Source organism: Coffea arabica, chromosome 3e, assembly GCF_036785885.1.
Source record: "Coffea arabica cultivar ET-39 chromosome 3e, Coffea Arabica ET-39 HiFi, whole genome shotgun sequence".
Classification (NCBI taxonomy): Eukaryota; Viridiplantae; Streptophyta; class Magnoliopsida; order Gentianales; family Rubiaceae; genus Coffea; species Coffea arabica.
The window spans coordinates 19,632,161-19,638,691 of record NC_092315.1 but is presented as its reverse complement, the minus strand read 5'-3'; the positions used below and the strand labels follow the sequence as shown (position 1 = coordinate 19,638,691).

The 6,531-nt window shown below is 36.7% G+C and overlaps 1 long non-coding RNA gene across 1 annotated transcript; it reads left to right on the top strand.

Annotated features, from left to right (window-relative positions):
* The first annotated feature begins 1,385 nt into the window (after window positions 1–1,385).
* Window positions 1,386–4,840, top strand: LOC140038685 (uncharacterized). Its single transcript, XR_011842253.1, has 3 exons — window positions 1,386–1,701; window positions 3,658–3,725; window positions 4,574–4,840. It is a non-coding gene; the product is annotated as an uncharacterized lncRNA (long non-coding RNA).
* The last annotated feature ends 1,691 nt before the right edge of the window (window positions 4,841–6,531 follow it).

Here is a 6,531-nt window from a genome sequence, read left to right as displayed (position 1 = left end):
TTTGACCCTTCAAGCTTGCAATCAAATTTGATCTAATGAATTCAAAAAATTCCAGATTGAGAAACATAAATCATAGATCTGTGAAAAATCATACCGAATCAAAGGAGGGAGGCACGCGATCTCCGAAGTCAGCCAGCCACCAAAGATGTTGATTGGGGCAACTGAAACTCCGGTCTCTCTCTTATCAGTTTGGAAGTTGGAACAACAGTGGTCTCTCTCTCTTATCAGTCTAGAACAGCAGCGGAGCTTATCAGTTTGGACTATGGACGGTAGAAAGTCTAGAACTTTGGACAGCAGCGGAGCTTTCAGTTTGGACTTTCAGCAGCGGCCAACGGGGAATGAAAACAAAAGTAAGGCTGGAAAGGGAAGGGGAAAGTTTTAGAATTTCTTATGAGTAATCCTAAAATTTGTCAAATGACAATTATGTCCTTGTTCGCGAACGTTCGTTAAAATTAGCGAACATGTTCGTGTTCGCTCGATTATTAAACGAACACAAAAATTCGTTCGTGTTCGGTTCGTTTAAGGCTTTCGAACGAGCCTTTAACGAACACGAACGAGCCGAAACGAACCGAACTAACGAACAGCTCGGTTCGTTTAACAGCTCTATTCAAATGGAGAGACTTGCAAGCTGGTATGAAAATTAGTATTGTACCAGAGTTCAGCTGTTGGTAACCAGCTGCTCCAGTGTGTGGGATGTTCACTGCACATGCTTCTGAGGTAGTTCTCCAAGCATTGGTTCACCCTCTCACTTTGCCCATCAGATTGATGGTGATAAGAAGAACTATAATGTAGGCTTATTCCCAACTTATTGAACAGTTCTTGCCAGAATCTGCTGATGAAAATCTTATCTCTATCAGAAATAATGGACTCTAGTAAGCCATGCAACTTGTAAACATTGTCAAGGATGTGAGGACTCATATTTTAATTATTGCAAAATATTCTTAAATTGGTCATTTAAAAGTATTTTTGCATGTGAGTTACTCAAGTTTTCCCAAATTGCATGAATTTCTTGAAAATGAGTCTAAACAATTGGTTCTTTAAACAATTATTATTTTAATGACCAAATTTATTCGAGTTGAATTGTTTATGGTGATTTTGATTGTTATATATACTTGAATTATCATATTTTAAAGTTTTAGAGTCGAATAAGTTGAAGTTTCAAAGTTCGAGCGAGAATTCCTTAAGTTCGACTCTTGTGCGCCTGCGTGCCGAAATGGCCCCGACAGGCGCATTAATCTGTTTAATTGGAGATTTAAGAATTTGATATTAGACTACTAAGAATGACTATTAATGCACTAGAGGAATTACCTCGGAGGTTTAGTATACAAAAGTAGCAAACGAGCACGAAAAGTGGTCGCGCAAAACCCTATTCGGGCCTAGCGAGGTTTGACCTTGAAAACTTAGCCTTTAAGCTTCCTTTTCTCCCCAAAAACACACTTAAAAAATTCTGAAACAATCTCTCTCATCTTTCTCTCTCTAAATTCGGCCCTCACAAGTAAAAAAATAAAGGAAGAAGAGCTCTCCAATTTTTCTGCTCAAACCTTGCACCTAATCCATCAAAGTTCCTCATCAACTTGTGGGTTTTCATCCTAGCTAAGTGGAGGAGCTGATTTTGTGGCTTTGAGGGTGGATTGGGTGGTTGATGGTGGTGAAATTTGGGAAGGAAAATTCTGATTTTGTTAGGTTTCATAGCTCCAAGAGGTAACACACAAAATCCTTGCTTTCTTGGTTCATTTGTAGCTCTGAAGAATTGTTGTTATTAGTTGAATTTGGTTGGTTGATGTGGGTTTTATGAACTCCCACCATTGTTGTTTGAGGGCTGTTAAGATGTTAATGTGTGTGTGAGTGTGATTTTGATGAGTTATAATGGTAGAAACTAGAAGAGGAAGAGAAAAGAGGGAAATTGAGAGAAAGGAGGACTACTGACCGAAATTCTTGACCTTGTTATTCTGTTTTTCTGCCCATATTTTCGTGCCTTTTTTTCAGTCCATTTGAGTGCTGATATGTTGAGCTTTAAGTGTACAAAATTTCAGCCAAAAACCCTTTGATTTGGTACACCAAAATTGCACGCAAAGTTTGGTCACAACCCTGGAAAATTTCTGACTTACTGCCCGACTTCTTGTTTGCTGCTGCCCTGTAATTTCGAAAATTTTCTGGTGCTAATTGAGCTTCCAAATTGATGTAGATATGTTGTGCTGTGTGTATTGTGGTTGTCTACCAAAAATCAACCCAAATGGTTGGTTAAATTTTGAGTTACAAGTAAAGAAGCAAACTGGAACAAGCTCCAGAATTTTCTGACCAGCAACATTTGTGTAGATATAACATTTTGTTCGTTGATCAAAATCGAGTGCTACTTGTGGAATTTGAAACTAGACTCTTATAGCTTTAAAATGGTACTAAGCTCATTTTCTAGTTCATCCCGAGTGATCCGTGGTGAGTCTTGAAAGTTTGCTAATTGACAGCCACTGTTCACCCGAGGACAGTCCAGAAATTGCAACTTGTTGCTGATTTTTGAACCACTTGGGTTTGGATATTGAAAACAATTTCTTCTGTATAAATGTAACCTTGTGAATCTAGTTTTCAATGCCACCAACCATTCCTGATTTGAGTAAATATAGAGCCAGATATGGCCTTTTTGCTGAAGTGTGTCAGAATTGAAAATTCTGGAAAACAAAGCTCATCAGTCCTTAAGCTTGTGCGAACTTCAAACTTTTATTTCTTGAGCTAGGAACGTCGGAATAAAGTTCCGTTCATTTTTTTTTGAAAACTGGAATGGAACACATATCAAATTTCAAAGGCTGGTTTTGATTCTATGATTTTTGACAAAAATCCAAGGTTATTGGAAAAGTGGGGACTGTTTTGCCCTATCTTCTATGAACAGAAATTTCACTTGAAAAATTAACTTGCTTTTGATTTGACTTTTGGATAACAGTCTTCTACAAAGTTGTTATGTTTCGCATGAAGTGTCCGACGGTGTAAAATTTTACATTTTTGGACTTTCTGAACTTCCAGACCGATTTTTCAAAGTTTCACGCGTAAAAGTGAAATTTTCCGATTTGAACCTGCTTGCTCTTTTAAGAGCTTAGGTCACTCTTTTGAGACTCTTGGGATATTCCAAACTTATTTTTATGGTGAAAACGTGCTCACTTATAATTTGGAACTTTATTTTGAATGTCGGTTTCGATAAACCGAAATACTTGAAAATTTGGCCTTGAGCATTTTAACTAGAGAAATCCTTGAGAAATTTCACTAAATTTCCTATTTGAAAGTTAGAACTTTAACTTCCATATTTATTATGGAAAAAGTGATTGTTTGGAAACTTTGACTTCGTAAGTTTAGAAAACATGATTTTTCACTTATATTCAAGCACTTGGGCTATTATTGAAAATTTTCTAGTACGAACACATTTTTCTCCTTTCTCGATTTCCGTGCCAAATTAAGCATTTTACTCTTCTTTTGAAATTGATAGTCCTTGCCACGATTTAACTCAGAAATGGGACTTTTAAATTCCTTTTGGTTATTATTCCAATGATTAAGTGAAAACTTCCTATTTCGATTTGTTTGAGCTTGAGGCTCTTGAGTGTGTGTATCTAAAAGATTTTCTTTTATTCGCCTTGATTGAGCATCTAGGTAATTCGTGATTGTGATTAATCTCAGGTGATCCAGAGGACACCGAGAAGCTCTTTTAATTTCTTGCTTTTGCTCTTGCTTTGCTCCGGATTACGGTGAGGGATTCCGAACTGTTTTGCACAAAAAAAATTGCTTCTCGAGCTTTTATAACCACTGTTTGTATAATTGCATATATATATACGTGATGTGACTTGATAAGTGCTCCTTACATGGCTAAGTGGTCAAATACTTGATGAATCTTGTTCACTTGAATGATAAATACTTATTCCTAGGTAAGTGTGTACTTTATCGCACTCGACCTAACTGTTACTGTATCACTTAACTGTTCAATATTTCGTTGTTTATATGTTATTTGTGTATGCTGTAGGCCATGTGTACTTTATCACATCGGCTGAACAAGGCCTTTCCCCCCTTCGTTATCACCTATTCGAGCCAGAAGTGGACTCGGTCGGATAGGTTGATAACCCTGGGCACTGTATTTTGGTATACTCGAGTATTACCGCTGGAGGGATAAGGTGATGGCCAGTCAATCGAAGGAGTTACCGATGGGAGTTATAAGGACGGGAAGTGGACCGAGTACTGTATCCGTTTGTGTTTGCTTTACTATTAATATTGTAATTGCTCTCCTAGTTGACATTTCTCGGGTAAGACTCCTCATGAGCATTAATCTCTGAGACGAAGCAATCCTTGTAATGTTCTTCTAGTCGGACGAGCCACTATTTGTTAGACTAAAATTCATGACAATATATTTATATGGTCATTCATTCCAAATGTACGTTAGTGATTTTAAATGATTTATGAGTTGTACTCATAGTAAAGTTACCAGCAAAAGCACTACTTCTACATGTGTTTTCAAAGTAGCACTTACGCACTAGTTTATAAATACTTGATTTTCCCTTTTGAAACCTCATTGAGCTTCAGCTCACCCCCAAAAACATTTTAGTTCTATGCAGGACTCGAGAAGGATAGTTACTCAAGCACAAGGATTTGGAGTACCGTGGATTATCCTTTATTTGGGTTGTGATTGATTTTCATTGTGGAATGTAATGGTTATTTTGAAAGATTTGTGAACTTTATGGTATGATGTACTTGTGGTTGAAGTGAATGTAAATCTCATGATATTTTGGGGATTATACTTTTGTAAGAATGATTTGAATTGCAAACATAAGGATTGTACTTAAGTTATTATTATGAAAATTTAGATGAAGTATTGGACTTGTACTTTGATATGTTGGACTGGTGGATATAACATACTCCGTTTGAGTTTTTAAAAACCATCGATTATATTCATGCTTGAGTTTTGTAGTGAGTCCCGACGAGAGTTGGGCAGGCGGCTCGCCGAACCCTTTGGTTCGCCTTAGGGGGAGGTGAGGCTGTCACAGGTGGTATCAGAGTTTAGGCTCTAGATCTTTGTAGTGTATCTTAAACTTTAAGTATAGGATGCCGGACTGTGGAGTTTGATTGTCTAGTAAGTGGAATGTGATCTTAGTACTTGATGATTGATTGAGTAATATGTGAAGCTGCTGTAATAGTTAAAGTCGGCATGTAGTGATGTGTTAGCTGAAATAATTGTATTTATGGAACGATGTGTATGCAACCCCTATGTAATGAGTGTATTCTCGATAAAAGTAGTAGATCTAGTACCTGATATTTTGAGTGTATTCTCCTTATGTCTTCACAGATTTTCTTAGCATGGCGTTTTAGTCATAGCATTATTACGATTTCTCTCTAGATAGATTGTGGTATGAGGAGAATTTCGAGAACGAAATTTCTTTAAGGGGGAGAGAGTGTGAGGACCCGGAAATTTTCTTTATTTCATAATACGTTATTTTATTTTCTCGCATGCATTTTCGTCACTATACCCTATTATATTGATTTGTCCGAGATTTTTATAAGTAAATATAGTTTTTAAATCATTTTTCTAATATAAGTTAGATCATGAGAAATAAAGAGTGTATATTGGACGTGGGATCCGCTAGTGGCGTTAAGTGCGACAAATTCGGCCAATTAGATTAAGTTTTGTATACCAGAATTAAATTATTAGGTGTTAAGAGGTAATTAGAGATTACCTAGATGGATTAGTATTGGAGAGACAAGAGGATAAGTTTAAGCTTAAAAGGTGACAAGTGTCACCATCCTATTTAATCTTGGATTTTGACCATTTAACTTTACCTTTACCATATATCAAAATTGACCCAAAAATCATTCTTATTTCAAGCGTCTTTGGCCGGCTCTCTCTAGGAAGAAAAGAAAAGAAACCTTCAACTCTTTTGCTGATAATCTTGCTCAATCTCCCAATCCAACCGATTAAACTTGAATTCCTCCATAAAAACCCTTAGTTTAGTAGTAGTGAGGTTGGTTGTGAAGTGGTTTGGAAGAAAATGGTGCTAAGTTGGGTCTTTTCTTGGGTTGGCAAGGTAAGTAACTAAGGAACCTTTCCTTTGATTCTAATAATGTCTAATTAGTGGCTTTTGTGGCTAAATATGTTGATTTGTAGTAGGTCTGATGGTTGGAAGTGGAGTTTTGATGGATTTTTTATTTATTTTTGATTTTTCTGTTTTTATATAGTAATTATTGCTTAGTCATGGATTGATGGTTTGTTATAGTGTAAAATGAAGTTGGTATATGTTGGATATGATTGGTTGCGGAAAATTTCTGGTTTGGTGCGGAAATTCTAGTTTAGGGTTTCAATTTTCCCTGTTCTGTCCGATTTTATTTGAGTATGTTAGAGGCCGAATCAGGTTTAGGTTAAAACATAAAAGTTGTAAGAAATGATGTTTTATAGCTTCCTGTAAAATTTCAGCTCGATCGGAGCACCGTAGCATATAAAATGACCGTAATACCCTTGACTGCCCATAAGCCCTATTTTCGCGGACAGTTTTCTGTCTTCGTGGGGATTTC